Source organism: Symphodus melops (assembly GCF_947650265.1).
Source record: "Symphodus melops genome assembly, chromosome: 17".
In the NCBI taxonomy this organism is placed as follows: domain Eukaryota; kingdom Metazoa; phylum Chordata; class Actinopteri; order Labriformes; family Labridae; genus Symphodus; species Symphodus melops.
In genome coordinates this window covers 10,633,129-10,650,181 of record NC_136707.1, presented here as the reverse complement: position 1 = coordinate 10,650,181, position 17,053 = coordinate 10,633,129, and the positions used below count along the sequence as shown (strand labels likewise).

Genomic DNA, 17,053 nt, shown 5'->3' with positions numbered 1-17,053 from the left:
GACGTGCGGCCTCGGTCTGACTCGTGCGTTTGTTCGGTTAAAACGGTCTTTAATGTCCGTGGTCTCCTTTAAAATGGGTCAAGATTTGAAAGTCGTGTGGAGCCAGGTTAAAGCATTTTTACAGACGTACTGCACTTCTGAAAATGTCTGTACATTACCGAGAAGGGCTGCGTGTGAGGACACGTGATTATATGGAGACCGTCTAAAGTTCACATGCAATGTGCTTAAACAGGTCTGAGGTGACAGGAGGAGGGGCCATTCCTTTCTAGTCAGGGTTTAATTAAAGGCTACTTCTTACAGTACACTGCTTTCAAAAAAAGAAAAAAAAAGAGGAACACTTATCGTAACCATCAGTGTAACACGAGGTTGGTTAAACTTCAGGGGAATCAATGAGGCACATGTGATAGTAAACCAAGTTCACCTTCTTCAGTGCAAATAAAAGTGACAACAGGTGGAATGAAGAGGCAGAAGTAAGACCCCTAAAATGGCTCTTTTTGTTTTACATATCCACAAACAATTGCTCTGTTCTTATCATTCCTGTCTTTCTCTAGTTTTGTGACCAACTTGTGTCAGTACCTGTGGTCCAATCAGGATGGCACATCCAGACGTGCAGTCAGAAGCTCTGATGTGTGATTTACGGCGGAGCAGTGGTGAAGAACAAATACAGAATATTACTGTTTTTCGACAAAATGTTGTAAATGATGAATCAAATATATGTACCGGTACATTTAAACGGAAAATGTCCATTGTTCCTGAGTTAATGTTCAACGCACATGAAGGCTTTCAGCGTGGATTTGTTCCCACTGTGAGGTCTGTGGTTGATTAAGCTCTCAATGCAGTTCTGACACCATGAAGAGCTCTGAATACAGTTTATGCTACGTGACACGTGCAGGCTGTGTTAAATAAGAAGCAGAAGAATCTTCATGCAGGATTTGACTGTTGTGCATGCTAACTGGGACTTAAGGGTATGATTGAGCTGATTATAAGAAGCTGAGTAAGATCCCACGATGATCGCAGAAAGCTGATCTACAGAACAGTACAGACTGCAAACAGACAGCAGTGTCTTATTATCAGTCCAGTCAGGACAAGGATCAGCTGCAGAACCACTGACACTGTAGTTTAATTTTCAGCATGCCAATGTAAAATCTATAGTGCAATCTAAGGCCATTAACAGTGACCTGCCTTAAAAATATAAAAATGTTGAAAATTGTAGCAAGTTTTGCTGCTATGAATGTGGAAACAAGGACAACAAGATGAACAAGGGGGACTGCTGTTTGCTTTGGGACACGAGTATATAGCTTACTGGACACTAGGGATGCTTTGTAAGGTGACCTTGAGTTTTTTGAAAGGCACCTTTAAATAAACACTTTAATATTGTTATCATTATTAAAAATTCTATTCAAAAGTCTGTCAAAAAGTGTCAAAGTCTAAATCGGTACTCTGAAAAAAGAATGGCAGTAATACTGTGAGCATTAGCATATGTAGAGCAGAGGCAACTGGTTGTATTGAGCAGCCGTTATTTTTTGCTTCCCAAGACAGAAAATTAAAGAGAGAAATTAAAGATAACAGGTGAGACAAAAAAAATACTGTGTGCAAAGAGAGACAGAACTTCACAAATAGAACAACCAACATGATGCAGCATTTATTCGACACCACAATGAGAAGCTCTAATCGCCTCCCGATTCTCTCGAAATGTATCGTGAACTCAGTATCGTGACTCGTATTGATCGTTACATCCCTATTGGACACCAATATTTGCTTTGTTGATGTTACAAGATACCATTTCAAGATAACACATAGCAGAAACGACAATAATGTCCAGTCATGTTTCACACCCCCCGCCTGTTGGATTATAGGTTACCTAAAACAAGCTAAAACTTATGTATCACTTTTGATTGTAAATGTACAGTTACTATAGTTGAAATTACAGTAACCGCCAATAAACAGCTTTCATAAAACGTTCTTGTTCACAACTTTAAACTGTATACTGTATATTAACCGCTCTAAACAATTATTCAAACTAGCATACGTGTACAACAACTCGTTCTGCATCTTTCAACAGTAGCTGCTTATTAACAGCTCTTTGATACTTAGCTGTTAACTGCCTGTTAACAGCAGGTAGGATTTGAAGAAAGTGCTTTTTTGGTATCGTTCAATTAAAAGCTGCCTTTGTTTCAATTGTCTAATCAGGTGACATTTTGCAAGTTGTTATCATGACGCACTTCAGCAGTATAAAGTACACATCAAAGTAAGATTCATTAGGTGACTTGAAAATGAATGCCCATCTGGCTCCATTGTGAAAAATTATTTAAAACAGGTCAGAATCTACGACAGTAAAAACAAAATGTTTTGGTTCCAACCTACGAAATGCTCCACTCTGTTCACCGGCTACTTTTCATTTGACACAAGCTACACTAAACTAGATTAGTATTTATGGTTCTTGGTGCTGGGCAGGTAAGGTACAGCAGGGTTCTCAGAGGGTTTTTCACTGAAATAAGCAGCATTGTATAGCAGGAAGTCACAGGGGCAAATCTATAGATTTGCAGTTCTTGCTGAAAAAGAGCTCATAGCAGCTTACAAGCTTGATGTAACAGAGGGAACAGCTGATTACTGAAGGTTTCTAATTGTTTAGGGGGAAGGGGATTTGTGAAATAAGTCTCAGAGCTCCCAAAACATTTCTGTGACGTTTCTTGCCAAAAATCCACAGAGATAATGCATTTGGTCATGCCTATAAACCCCACTATTTCAGCCCTGCTCAGAACAGGCTGTTTCTGTGTCTGTAGCTTTAAATGCAAATGAGCTGTGTCTGATCACGCCCCTCTCTTGACTTGGGCTTTCTTGTACAATGCTCAGTTGTTTATGGTGAATGGCAGACTCAGGGAGCAGGACAAACGGGTAGCTGTGGCAGATTCACAGCCACGTGGGGGAGGGGTTACTGCCCTTTGTGATGTCATGAAGGGGAAATCTCCAAACATTTACTAGAAAGGGGAGCAGGCAAAAGACGGAGAGGAAGTACTTCTGTAATGATTGGTTGATTTGTAGACAGGTGGGACACATTAGTGGAAAACATGGTAAAGTTCATTTTGCACGTGTGACCTTTATGATAGTTTTTCGATCAGTTTTTCCTGTTCTGCAATTTAATTTTCATATACACTTTAATTTAAAGACAACACAAGCGCAACACTTCGTTAGAAAACACATCACATCAGTACGCCAACCATCATGACTCTACTTACTGCACAACACCGAAAACAAGTGACTGTCACTACTGTGACACAGAGATCAATGTGCGCCTGCAGTTTTAATTAGAAAACAGGTTTAAATCCATGAGCATGTCTTTAAGTGGTTACAGGAAATGAAAGAGCAGGGGGCCACATGTCAGGGCACACAGCTTTGCCATTTACATGAAGCTTTGTATCATTAGAAACATGGTAGTAGTGTTGAATGGTCATGAATCCAACCCTCATTTTGCCCTGAGACGAGAAAAATTGAAGTTTTCTTCATGTGATGCAATATGGCGCTTTTTGCATCACATGAAGAAAACTTTCAAGCAAAGAAAAACACATTTTTCTCGTCTCAGGGCAAAATGAGGGTTGGATTCATGACCATTCAACACTACTACCATGTTTCTAATGATACACAGCTTCATGCAAATGGGTGAAGTATCCCTTTAAGGGAAGGGAAAAGGTACAGGTAAGGTGAGCTTGGTACAGCGACTTTTGATTCAACGTGGCACCTGCTGAAACAACTCATGCTGGGTTTCTTTTATCCGTTAAAAACATGCCAGTTGAACTCAATTAGCGGATTCATCATTATCTCTAACGCAAAGTGGCTTTTAATTGAATTGCCTCCTCTGTAATTTGTTGTGAGGTCTACTGTATACGTAGGTGCACAGTGCACAGGTTCATATGTACATGCATATATGTATATGAACCTGTAGTTCGGGGATTGCTGCATGTTTGCTGACTGGCTTAGCGTCTGATACAACTGATAATGATCAAGCAGCTTTTAAAGATAATTTAATTTCTCCGTAACGACTCTTCTCCTCATATTGTGTCATAGGCCAGATTCATGACTTCCTGGGTGAAGTGCAGACAGTCAGGCAGCAGGTCCTGCGTGCTCAACCAACACAGTCTTCTATATCTCCTCCTATATCCCCGCCTGAAGGGTCTCAGGGGACAGTTATACAAGCAGGCCACACAAGGACACAGAGAAATGTACTGCGTGAGAACACTATGGATACTCACACGGAGGCTCAGAGGAGAGTGCAGCAATAACATCAAGAGATCCCCAAGCACACAGAAGTTTTTAAACACATCCATGGGTTTATACATATTCACACAGTATGTGAGTGCTATTGTATACTGTGCAGAATGTTCCTATCACAAACACAAACACACACACACACACACACAAAGCCCACATGTCAGATTGAGAGCACAGTATGGATGACCTTGGATGCCGTGAGCTTTGCCAGCAGCTGAGACAAGGCCAGGGCAGAGAGGAGGGCAGGGAGAGGCAGCAGCATGTCAGACTGAGGAGGAGGGAGGAGAGAGGAGACGGATAATTACGGAAAAAAAAAAAAAAAAAAGACACAATGAGAAGTACATGATAAGGAAGGCAAGGAGGATGAGGGGAGGGGGGGGGGGCATGAAGAAAAAGGGTGTAGGTGTGGAGAGCAATGTAAATGGATTAGCTGGAAACATGTTCCTATGGTTGCATAGCAACCATACTAAAGTCATGAAAAGTGAACCCTGTGCAATCTGCCAAAAATGGAAAAAAAGTAGCACTCTGCTTTTGTGGCACTCAGAATGAACAAGTCTTCCTCCCCACACACACACACACACACACACACACACTTCTATGAGCCAGACACGATGTGGTTAAGTGGTGACGTAGAAAGATCAGCTTAAGGGATGGGGAGATGAAAGAATGAGCGATGATGAAGAGGATGAAAGTGGAGGGAGAGACGAGGGGAAGAATGTTAAAAATAGAAAAAGGTGGAGAGAGAGAAAAAAAAGAAGAAAAAAAAAAGAACTGAAAGCTGATTATTTATGGACAATATGATTTGAGTCCAACAGAAGGATTATAACATTATAAAGTTCCCTTAAAGCATTGAATAAGCTTATAACCTGAGACACTCGACTCTAGAAACAACAGTCTGACCTTTCTATTTTACCTGCTGTAACTCTCCCGACCCCAGACACTGATAGAGATCATCGTGTGTCAAACGGCAGAGCATTGTCAAACCAGCCTCCACAGTATGTCAGCTTCGCTAAATCTTTCCATTCCACACATGCGTGAACACACAGGTCGTTTTAACCCTCATCAGTATTCTCCCATACACAATGAGACACAACCTCTTCACAGAGGGGTCTTCTACCCGACTGTCGTATACTAAAAATGGAATTCAAATCCAAAGATGCACAAAATTGAGTCTCTCAAACCTTAATGTTTTGTTTAGTGCACAGCAAAAATTCTCTCTTCAAATGATTAATAGGGACAGGAGGACACAGCAGAGGAAATACCACAACTAAATAAACTACTTGAAATTCATCTATAAAAAGAGCACTTCATAAAGAAGGTAAACACCCTATTCATCTCCTCATACAGACCTATATCACTACTGAATACTGATCATAAAACAACGCATAGCAGCAATAAAACAAAAAGCTTCATGGAAGTTCAATCATTTACACATGAGAGTGAACAGTTCAATAAATTAAAGACATGGAAAGAATCACTTACAGGCTGAGAAACCAAAATGAGGAATTCATGAGAAACTGGAGCAAATGGGCAAAGGAAACAGATGGAGGGGAACAATGCAAAAAAATCATTTTAAATTAAAGAGACTACTGAAGGATCATCCCCCTTTTTAACACTACAATATTCATTCATTTTTGACTGTCTTTATTTCTTTCATGTATGTATAAAAAATCTAGTAACTTTTCCAACCTACAATGTAGAGAGCGTAATCTTAAAGAGCAGTGGTGGCAGGAAGATGATCAATGCAGTAGAGTCTGGTGAAGAAAGGAAAAGACACCTTATCACTTCTTTTTGATTTTTTTTAACCATCAGTTTGTTATGTATATAATTAAGAACAGTGCTTTCACGAGTTACTTTTTTTTTTTGTCTTCACTCCTCGAGACTCCAAGTTTTCATCAAACTTGTATTAAAAGTGAAGATGATGTGGTTGTCCATGATGATGACATGTCATTTGCATTTGCTATTGTCATTTGAAAAAATGAGCTGCCAGCAAAAAGGAAACAGAGACAGTCATTAGCCCCGTTGCCTATTCAAATGCACTCGAGCTCTGCAGTGATAGCGCTGCTAGCTCTGCTGTCAGTAATTAAGTGCAGTCCTCTGATTAGCCGCCGGTCGCAGACTAATCCCTTGACAAAACCTTTAGCTGAGTCCCAATCAGCAGCACAGCACCTCTGATTTAAATGTCATCACTCCATTAATCAAGTTGTTCTGATTGGTGCAGAGACTAAATTTATTGCTAAATATATATATTTAAGGTAATACATCACGACAGTACATTGTGGGAATGTATGCATGAATATTTTTGAGGCTTTGGAATCTTACATTTCTACGTTTTTCTTCTGGGTTCAGGTTCTTTCCTTCTAATTTCTCAAAATCTACCCACACTGATGTCTGCTCGTCTTTCTCCATCTTTTTTCTCCAATGCATTCTCTGAAAACTGTGATTCAGCTATTGATCAGCAAGTGTTGTCTGTCTATGAAAGACTCATGACCTACTTAGTAAGTCTATACAGAGACTTCAAAGGAGTCATTCCCTCTGTTATGCTATGCTCTGTACCGAGCGTGTCAACTTACATTCCTGGCAAGGTTACCGCTCCCCTCCAGCTAGTACAACATGCCACATGTTAGAGAAAGTCCATGATTTAGACTTTACAAATGTAACAAACATTTTGAAGTACTGCAAGAGTTTATTTCTGTTTTGAATTCAAACGCCACTTAAAGGCAGGGTTGTTAACTTTCGAAAACTAGCATGATTTTGAAAGTAGCATCCTCTCCGTTCTCCGTATCCACCCATTCCCTCCCCTCTGTGCTCTCTCAAAAGCCACGCCCCTCACTTACATGACCTAGTGCCATTGTTCAAGAAGCGGATTTCAGCTCATGCTTTGAGTGTGGGTTCGTGCATCCATGGGGTAGAGAGGCTTGATTGGTTTATAAAACGTGGTTGAGTTTTTACGTGTTACAACTACTACAGATGACAGATTCTTTTAATTCTTTTTCAGATAAATGAATTATTAATTATTGTCAATATATAAAGACAATTTCAGCCAAAATCTTGTATCTTTCGTCTTTCTTGTATCTAAAAGTGTATCTGGAGAAAATTACCTTCCCTGCCTTTAAGTCAGAAATAAAGTATTTTATCTACATTCAGCTAATCAACCCGGTTTTAAAGTCTTCTTAACAGCTATCGTTCAATAACACTTTAGCTAACGTAACCTATGATAACTCTTTCACTCTTTGGATTACTCAACAACTTACAATGATACAAAAAAATGTCTTCAAGAGCTTTGAAATGTGCATTGGGAACCTTAAAAAAAAAAGGTGAAGAGGAAGGAAAAACTGAAACAACTTTAGAAACTCTAATGTAAGCTGCTCGCAATACCATTTGTGCTAACTTTTTCTTTATCTAATGGATTTTTCATCATTTTAACTACACCTCTGGGAGTAGCTTTACATTGAAATGAAATAATGCTTTTTCTTTTCCACATTTTCAAAATGAACAGTAAACAAGTGGGACATTTTTAAAGTGGAGTTCTCCCTTTGAAATCTGTCAATTTGACACAATGTCATGACAAACAGATGGAGCAATCGCTTGCCTATTTAGCTCACTAGCTAGCTACAGCTGCTTCCGTCCATTTCAGTCATTCATCATTGCAAACCTGCAGGGATCTGGCTTAATATATGGAAATTTGATGGGGGGGATTCACAAACAGCTTTACAGTCTAGACCATGGTGGTTAAGATGTTACCAATGCATCCTTAATGTGAACATATGAGAAGTATAATGCAAAGGAAAACAAAGAGACCCATGAAATGTGAACTATATTTCAGAAGTGTCTTACTCTTCTGTAAGACACTGATAGCTTTAAAAGGTTTGTGTGTATGTAACACAACTTGACATGCAGGATATTTAAAAGTTGTCCCTCCCCTGCAAAAAAGAACATGTAGGTTACATTTTAAATATGTGCAACCATTGCCTGGGGTACATGACGAAAGCATGTTTGTCAAACCTGTCACATGTGTTATGTACACACACATACACACGCACAAAGCATGTCACGGAAGATTAGGAAAGTAGCGATTGGGGTTATGCGAGACACGCTACCATGTTGGACAATAGAGAGCTGGATGTCCCTTTAGTCTCCTCCTGCTCAGACACATCACAGACAACAACAGTCTTCTAGCAGATGGTCACGTTAGAGATTTTTGCAGTTGTTTTTTTATGCAGCATCAAAAAGCAATAGATGGTTATCTAAAAACAAATGATCAGCTTTTTCTGTTAGCCACATGCCAACTTTGAATGTTGTTGGCATGCCAATGTTGTGTCAACAAAGTTGTGATCCAAAGTAGGCATTTTGGCAGAAGGATATGCTGTGAAAGTGAATTAACAAAACAAAATGTATGCTAATGAGTATTTGCCAGACAGCCACCCTATAATGGTTTAGAATTTAACAGCAGAACATTTGGTGTACTGACACCATCAAACTCTAAAATCTTTGTTGTGAGTTACTTGCGATGGTTTTACTTTATTTTGTTTAGTTTATCTTATGCTTGGTCAATCAGTGGGGTCCTTAAGGTGGGGAGGGAGGGCTGGGTGGGTGGTTGAAGAGGCAGGATGGGGCGGGTTGGGGATGTGGGACATATATATATATATATTATTTATATATTTTGCCATTTCTTTTTTGCTTAGTAGCACACTTTTGTTGCTGAAAGAGACAGTTGAAAGTGGGAAAATTGTATCTTTATACTATTTGACCGCTTTGCTGGCTGTCTTTATCTTCTTTTAATATGTACAGTGTAAGGGATTGCATATTCGGTCTTTGACCTAACAGCCGGTGTTTCCTTGGCAACGATAAACAATTTCTGTCTGACATGGCATTTCATCATGAGCAGAGCTGTTGAACACAGCCATCATTATTATTGATGTTTAAACATTGTCTGTTGCAATAAGGAAGAACGAGAACAAGAAAAAAAACTACATGTTATTTTGTCAGCAGTCCACAAATGTACAGGAAACGTATACATCATATATAAACTGGCGGGAGCTGCGGCTGAAAGCCGCCATACTGTTGCTGTTGCCATAATAATGTCATGTAAATTACACTTGAATACATCATCGGTAAACATATTTTTCAGGTCGGTTTGGCCTGTTTGTCTTGACTACGATCAACACGGAGTTTGTTTCACAGGGGAGGGGAGGAGTAGCATAGAGAACTCCCATGATTCCCCGCAAGCCTTTATGTCATCTTTTGTTATTGTTTTTGATTGAAAGCCCCCATAGCGGTGGATTTAAATATTGTGTTTAATTTTTTTAAATGTTGGATGTCTGTAAATGTTTGTCATCCAATTGAAATTGAAATCTGTAGAAATTAATAAACCAGATTAATAAGAAACCAGATAAAAAACTTCCTAGCCAGAGTAAAAATGAAACATAAGAGAGCATAGATTGGAATGAATTCAGCTGGTATTGAGCCACAAACATGTCTTAATTGGCTCTAATCCTAGAGATCAAGTTGGGGCTTTACAGCCAAACACTTTCACTAACAACATTAAACTGTGACTGCTCTGTTATCGCCACTTCATCGAACTGAGAAAAGAAAAAACCTTGGTTAGACTCAAATTGGGTCATCGCACAGATGTCACAGCGCCACGGCAACCACACCCTCGACCTTAACCTGATGAGGAGTTCACTCTGTGGTCAGCTGGAGGCTATATGCTTAAATAACCACACAGCATCCTTAGACAGGGAGACTCAGTATATAAAAGAATTAGGACAGTGCGGATGGAGGCGGGGATGGTGGAGGAGCTTTTGAGGGACACTCTGATGGGAACAGAGCTTTACTTGTCTTGTGGTTCGCCTGTATTATCTAGGCCTAATGCCAGATTATCTCAAACTACCTAGCAGTACATTATGGTTTTGTAAATGAGGCCTTGGACACAACAGAATAGCAAACAGCGCTCACTGCTCCATGAACGCTTCAAGCGGCTGAATGTTATTTGGGAAATGAGCTGCGACAGTTGTTGTGTTGTCAAAGCATTCAGAGCTTAAATGATGCCTCGTCCAAGCCCGGCAAATTATGACATGATGAGTCTAATGAAGGTGAGTAGACAAAACAAGGTGGAATACACAGAAAAAGGACACTAACACACATGATGATGATGTAAACATGTCCCTCCTATTAGCACACATACTTACACAAGATGATGTGTTCGTGTCGGGGACGCAGCAGATGAAAGAGGAAATCTGTCTGTGCTTTGATTTGGTCTGCGAGGAAAATGTCACAAAGGCTTTACTGAATGACGGATGGCTCTGCTGAGGTGACACAAAACAAAATTCACATTCATAAACCAGACTTTAGATAAGCAGAGAAAAGTGTAGACCAGTTTTAATAAAGAAGCTTTTTCAAAGTGTATGAGTCATATCAGTTTCACTCCACCTTGCCTTGCATGGGAGACATTTTTTCGGACATTTTGGACGGTCTTTTTAAAGTACATCTAATTTGCTGTAATATTTTCGAACCAATACAGCATGCTCAATCATATTTTATCCAGCATGATTTTACTGAGTTTCTTTTAAGACACAGTAGTTTGTAATATATGTCCATTTCTATTTCATTCAGACATGACGGGAGAATTACTCTGGATGTTAAAAGTCTCTCTCTTGTTACAGCCTTGATTTAGAGCCCACTGTCAGGGCTTACAGTTCTCATAGTCTCTATGTTGAATCCTCTTAATAACTTGTCTCGTTAAATTTATGACTGAACAATTTCACTCCGAGAAGTTTTATGATATCCAACTCCAGCAGTTAAGCATGAAATGACAACATGTTATGAAAGGACTCGTCTAGCTCTTTGTTTTCACATCTTTTACTCCAAGTCTATGAGACTGACCTCATATAGACCACAAGTGTGACTCTTAAGGAGCCATTATTGTGGCACACACCGACCGACAAATGTGTAAATTTTGCAGATCGTCGCATACACATTTGAGGATATGTGTGCACATTTGCAGATCTTGCACAGCAGGAGTGTTATAAAAGTCATGTGTAAAATGACAATGTCAATAGAGAGGCCAACCTCAGTTGTAACCGATGATTTGTGTGTATTTTAAGGACTTGCAGCAAAAAAAAAAAAAGCTCACTGTCATTTAAATCAATCAGTAAACATTTCAAAATTGGTCTACATATTTGCGGATTTGTGTGTGTGCATTTGTCGATCTTTTTACACATTTGCGAATCTGTGTACACATTTTCCAACAGTTTTGCCACAATAATATCTCCATAGATTCTGCTTAAACCAGAGCTGGCCGACATTATCAGCCGATGTAAGTATCCAGTGAGTATCGGTCACAGCTAATATAGCTACATTTATTCTTCCTTCAAATAGCATTTCATTGGAGTTTCTTTGTACTCCAGTAGCTGTTCTCTTTCTGGCTGTCACCAGAATTCTCACCCTCTCAAGCAGTGATAAACGTGCGTGTGCTGACACTTTCCAACTGAGTGACCACATTTGAGGGATAACCACAATAAATGTGTTTATCTAGATTCATCTACATCTGTAGACTGAAAGATATCGACTGATATATCAGTATCAGATTTTTTCCTCTTTCTTCAATTTTGATTGTTTAAACAGTAAACCTTTTTGTATCCCTTTTTTATTTATCATCATCATGTTCTCTTTAGTGTCAGAACCATCCAGCTATATGACTTAACCAAATCACATTTATTATAGATATACAGCCTACTTCCTGACAATACTTGAAGAGAGAGAACATGATACTTGCTTTATTTCAGTTTGCTAATGCTTTCAATGTGCATGTCTTATAAATCAGAAGAAGGAACAGGACAGATTCTGAAGTCTGATTCTTTGACTGGCACTGCCTTGACAGTTAGTATTATTGACTTTTTTAGGTCAGCCCTGCAGAAAGCCGCTGAGACTGATATATCAAAAGACAGTTCTGTCGATTTCATAAACAACAAACCTGTATTCTAGTCACAAACTGCAGCAGTGAGTTAAAAGCGTTTGTTTCCACTGAGTCTCTTTAGAATGTAAATCATTTTCTATGGGAGGCAGATGTGTTACTCTGTTATGGCTTTTGGCAGCTCTTTACATTTCCACAGCTTGCAAAGAGGGTGGATGTGGATCACAGAAATCAGAGAAAAGCCTGAAAGCACAAAGCTTGCTGCAAAGGATTTATAATGCAGGGTGTTGGAGAAAACATTCAGTTTTGCACTTGATCTGCCACTCCTCCCGTTTCTGACTGTTTGGTTGCTTTGTCAAAAGAACTAAAGAAAGAAAAACAACTGGATCTACTGGCTGATGTGAACAATCAAGAGGTTTTTTTGTTCCTTTAATCAGTCCAGTGAGGAGCTGTGCACAGCCAATTATGCTTAGTAAAACTTAACATGGTGCTCTAGGGAATCATGAAATCTGCACAGTACTCTCACAGTACTTGATGTTCTGTGAGTAAAAAAAAGAAATCTGATCTCCTCTTAAAGATATACACTTCCTTGCGTTGGACACTAGCCTTCATATTTTTAGACACCAATCACGTGTGAGTGAAAATGAGACATTAATCCAAATAAGCTAAGGTTAGCAGTGAAGCAAAATACAAAAATCTAATTGTTTAACATTATTGTCGAATTCTTTGTCTAAGAAGTATTGCTTTATTTAGGATTTTCTTTTCTTTTTACTTTAATGGGGGTCTTCAAGATGGGCAACTTATGTCCTTGGTGGTTTTTTTTTGTTTTGTTTTTTACTCTGTACTGTAAAAAGCCTGCAATATTTTAACAACATTCAAGTGTTATTCAAATGTAACACTATGTTAGAAATCTAAAGGCAAAGGAAAAGCTGATTGTGTGCTGCCTTTAGCTGTTGTTATGGGATTTTAAAATGTTAGGTGTACTGAAAAAAAACAAAAAAAACATTAATGTTCCTATTAGAAGTGTTATATCCTGGTGAGTAATATTAAATCTGGTACCATTAATCTGATGATTAAGATCATCAGATTGACATGCAGGGAATAATGTGCTAAAGACTGGCTCATTAGCTGGTCTTGTAGCCACAGTGATTGAATTTGGATGGCCCTGATCTGCGGCGTGCTGACAAACTAGCAGCGTGTCAGCGTGTGAACGCTGGGTAGTCTGACGCACAGCTGGGGCTCAGCATTAATCACATCACGCGTCGCAAACAGTTCATTGTGAAGGAAAAGTCACCCTCGGGCCCAGAAGCTTTTATCTGTGGCACTGATCTTTGTGTGTGAGAAAGACTGAAAATAAAACGGAACCATTTGTCCTCATTATTCTCCCATTGGATTCCCTGTTTTTATGAAAGCTTTTAATATAGCAGGCTTTATTTAGTTAAAGATACAGGGGCAATAAGGGAGTAAGCTAAAAACCCCAAAGCAAAAAAAAGGGGGGGGGGGGGGGGGAAGGCCTCCAGAGTTCAGTCGGTTCACTGTTTTAGTCAAGGACTAAAGAAAAGAACTACTTATAGTATGTCACATGAGTATCTTTCGATCAAAGTCATTTTGTGTACATTTATGTGCAATATGAGGCTATGAACTAATCAAAGTGGGCTAACATTAGCCTGCTAACACAACCATCCATGGGAAAACAAGAAATTGCAGCTCGAGCAAATGACAGTTTTGTCTGCCACATGCGCATAACGGTGCTTAATTATATTGCATTCTAATTTAGAACTCCTTCGTGTGAACACGAGGGGAGGGGGACTGGAGATGTGCCGCTGCAGGACAGCCGAGACTTTAGAATAGCGGAGGTGTCGCCAAACATTTTTGTTTGTTTTGGTTTAATTCTGACACTTAAGGGCGACATCTACTGGATCAAAAAGTTGCACATTCTTCCTTCAAACAGCATTTGGTGGAGTCATTCACAATGAAGGCAGATTATTGACGAGGAGCTTACAGGTTACAAAAGGCTAGCCATTTCAGTTTTTTTGTCAGCATGCCAAGCCAATAATTAAGTGAAACTGTTTCAGGCTGTTGTAAAAAAGAATATTGATGTAAACGTTGGACAAAAAGCGGGTTAAGACTGGACTGTAAGAAGCCTCTTGTTTGACCAAACAAAAACAAAAAAAACTCTATCCTTTCATCGGTCTATTCATCTGAACCTCCGAACACTTTGCCTGTATTCAATAAATGGTTAAATAGCTCTTTGGTGCCTGTGTTTGCATAGGTGCTCCTGATAAGGGTTCGATGGTCCAACAACTGTTAAAGTCAGTAAACACTATGACAACAAACCCAGTTTCGGGTTTGTCGACTTAACTCCTTGAACATTTTCAAAAGTGAGTCCCAGCCGCCTGCTGCCTGAATAACTCGACATTCAGTAGAATAATTTTATGTTTTTTTGCAGACTCATATGTTTGAATAGGCCTTAATGAAAAATGGCTAATATCCAGAGTTAAGTTTTATATAATTCAGATTCGCTGCTTAGTTATAGGATGTGGATAAGTCAAATGCAGTCAAAGCAGAGGTGGTTTGGGGGGGGCAGCTAGAGGAACAAGGAAGTGCTTCCATGAATGGGCCATTAGAGGCCGTTCTGGGTAATTATGGTTAAGGCATTGTGACGTATGTTGTTGCTAAAGTGAGCCTAGTATAAAGGGCAACAAATTGCGTGGAGAAGGACAATTTGTATAACGTCCAGGTAATCAGCCTAGCCTTTAAAAGGCAAGTGCTTATCATTAGCCGGCGTGGAAAATAATCCATAACCTTTTATAGATAAAGAGAAGAGTGCTGCTGTGTTGGAGAAAGTAACAAGACGCCTTCTTACTCATGAAAACTGAAGAAAAGATTAAACTGATACAAACTACGGGCTTATAATGACACATCCCAGCTTTTATGTAGGTTAATGCTTTATGTTTTTGCCTGTAGGTCTGGTTGCGTGCTCATATGTTCGCGTGGGGCTGGCAACCAGAATTATTTATGCAACATTTAAAGGACTCTATAATTTAAGCTGAGGGGGGAAAGTTTGCATCCTACAGTACATGTTCAGTGGCTTTCAAAGGGTTAGACACCCACTGGCCTATGAAGGCATTTAGCTGAGTGACTGTGAACTGAGTGCATCCATTCAACTTCTTCTCAATGCAGATTTTAGAAAAAAAAAAGTAAAAACATAAACCAGCACTACACTGGAGGAGCAAATCAATTATTTATAGAAAGCAAGCTGAGAGATGGCCTGAACTTTATTCTCAATTGCTGCATGACAACCACAATAAGCTGTCTATTTAAGTTTAATCTTTGGAACAATCAGCAAAACAAGACTTCAAAAATGAGCCTCTCATCAATAATAAAAAAATAAATGAAATACAGAGCATGGACATCAGTGCATTTAGGTGAAAGAAACTGCAGTTCCTCGTGTCCACTTGAGACCAAAAGACCTGAAAGTTCCACACACACCCTCGATGAAAATGTCCATTTTAACAGCAGAAATAAACATTACTGGAACAAAAACTACAGTATTTTGATCTCAATGTCTTTATCAGCATACACTGTACATGAGGTGATTTTCCTATTTTTTACTCCTATTTTTTGAGTTTATAAAGGCGATGCGCTATTCATAGTTAAAGGAGTTTTCACTCCTCGAAGCATGCATGAGTGCGGGTACATTTGCCATCAAGGCATTTCAATGGAAACTGCATCAAACATATTATAGCATTTGTGCCATGTGTAAGCAAGGGCCCAAGTTCTTGGTCTGTGGAAAATTATTCCACTGCTTTGGATTTATTTTGTGGTTTGTTTTGGACAAATCAATCCTTTAAAACAACCAGAACTTGTTTTGTTTTGAATTGTTTTTTTTTTTTTTATCTCCATGGAAAGGTAAATAAAGATTGATAAATTCCCAAATATCAACATTAAGATTCTGAACTGAAGGGAATTTTCTTTTAAACTACCCTGTCACTATACGTGTATGATTGTTTAGTTCAATAAGAAAAATACAATGTATCGACTGTGGAGAAGAGAATCCCAGTTAAATCCATGCACAAACGTATACTTTTTTTTTTTAACGTGATCTGCGAAAGTGTTCTTGAACAGAGCCTCAAGCGAAAACACTGTGCAAAAATAAGTGAATCAAGCGTGCCTGTTATTTAGTACATTTAATCAGCATGTAATATCATGTGCTGCTCATCTCATTTTCAGAGCGTAGCTGCTGGTTGTGAATATTAACAAGGCTGAGAGTAAAATCTGCAGTGATTCTGCCTTCCCTGCTGAGAGGAAATCTTTGGAGAGCTTTAGATATTTATGGTTACTTAAAAATGTCGAAGCTAAAACTAATGAGGTTTGACAAGGATACAAAACTCTGTATTCCTGTATTCAATTTTGATTTTGTGTTACTGAAATCTACACAAAAACTATCTCTAAATTCAACCTATAGGATCACTCTTGTACTCTCCTTCAAAGCGATGATTTATTTACGACACACATCAGAACAATGACATCACATCCTTTTTTAGTGTTAAGTGCAGAGCAGTGCTGTTGAACTGAAAGCTAATATGACCGTGGTTTAACCTCAAAAATATCACCCACCCATTCAACTTTGTCTTTGTTCAGCCAATCCCAGTGGGCTTCAGACGGGTAGTCAGTGCGGTCAGTGGTTTTTTCCTCTGAATGGCTGAGATGCAGCAATTTTTGGCCAAAAAAGCACATGTGCAAGGCATTGTGGTATGATTGTAAAAAAAAAAAAAAGCCTTGATCTTTGTTGCTGTACTTTTTATCACGGCAATGTTGATGAACTCTGATTTTATTACCTCAAGTGTAACCGGCACGCTATGCGGTGCA

At 39.1% G+C, this 17,053-nt stretch overlaps 1 protein-coding gene across 5 annotated transcripts in view; it reads right to left on the bottom strand.

The window, feature by feature from the left end:
- Positions 1 to 17,053, bottom strand: part of LOC306838435 (thyroid hormone receptor alpha) — an 85,157-nt gene that overhangs the window by 54,035 nt on the left and 14,069 nt on the right. Inside the window, exon 3 of one of the 5 annotated variants that reach the window (XM_079366613.1) lies at positions 4,454 to 4,534. The exons of the other annotated variants lie outside the window; for them this stretch is intronic. The gene's annotated coding sequence lies outside the window, so the exon portion shown is untranslated. The remainder of the gene's footprint in view (positions 1 to 4,453; positions 4,535 to 17,053) is intronic. 5 annotated transcript variants of the gene reach the window in all.